Source organism: Cotesia glomerata, unplaced genomic scaffold, assembly GCF_020080835.1.
Source record: "Cotesia glomerata isolate CgM1 unplaced genomic scaffold, MPM_Cglom_v2.3 scaffold_263, whole genome shotgun sequence".
Classification (NCBI taxonomy): Eukaryota; Metazoa; Arthropoda; class Insecta; order Hymenoptera; family Braconidae; genus Cotesia; species Cotesia glomerata.
Genome location: NW_025403141.1, coordinates 5676 through 6834, shown reverse-complemented (window position 1 = coordinate 6834; position 1159 = coordinate 5676). Strand labels below are relative to the sequence as shown.

The window sequence follows — 1159 nt, the reverse complement described above, 5'->3', positions numbered from 1 at the left end:
AAACAAATAAACAAACATACAATTAAGTCATTTAATTCAGTATCAAAATATTTATTTTTCCATAACAAAAAGTATATTTTTTTTTTTAATTGTTATCATTAAAGTACGTGTAAAATAAAAGTTATTTTAATTCTGTAAATACGGTAATTTTTTTAAATGAGCGTTACATGATACACATGCATATATTATATATTATATTTATATATATGAGAAAATTAGACGAGTGCAGAAATGTGGAATTTGATGACAAGTTAAACCGTAAAACGTAACATGAGTATTTAGTGAGTGAATATTAATATAATCAGTCGTTAAAAGAAAGTCTTTGGATTAACATTACTAAAATGATTTATTAATTGATTATTAAACAATTATAAGTGATTATTAATTTTATAAAAATGTCGATTAAATCAAACCCGCGACCTTCGTCTCCGCGGCGATTTTTTCGCGCGAATTTACGGTCACCTTGAAACTAAAGCCACTGATAGCGATACTATTAGTAATAGAAATAGTGAAAATAAAATTGTGAATAAAAATGAAGTAAATTCGGAGGACTCGATTGCTAAAAATTTTGCGGGTACAGAATCGCGGGTGCTCCTCAAGCGGTTCGCGGGTGTCCGAGATAAGAGGAGTGAAGATAAAGATGATGATAATAATGAGAATGAAAAATAAAATGAAGATAGAACTAATGGTGAAGTTAAGAAGGAGTTGACTAATGAAGTTGTAGGTGGTGAAGGTGATAATAATTATTCTCGGACCTTCTTGCCCCAATTATTCGCCGGAAGTGCGACGCATCTTCATCACCTGGCTCATGCTGGACATCCGGTAACTTCTATGCCGTCGCATCTTCACAATCTCGCGGGACATCCGGCAGATTCGCACTTTCATGGATTCTCTGCTTTTCGTAAGTTTTATGATTATTATTTGAAGTTTTTAATACAATTTTTTGATTTTTTTTCTAACTAAAACACTAACATGTTCAGATAATTTTTTTCTTTTAAATTATTATATGTTCGAAAGGTTCAAAAAGAAAAACAAATGTAATTTTTTGTAAGAAATTAAATAAATAAAATTTTGCTTGATTAAATAATGACTTTTGTTAAATTGCACTGTACTTTTTTAACTATTGACGATTTTAAAGATATAAGCTCATCCTGATGTT

General features: G+C 29.7%; 1 pseudogene; it reads left to right on the top strand.

Moving 5' to 3' along the window:
* The first annotated feature begins 395 nt into the window (after positions 1–395).
* Positions 396–901, top strand: LOC123274226 (annotated as a pseudogene).
* Positions 902–1159: the final 258 nt, after the last annotated feature.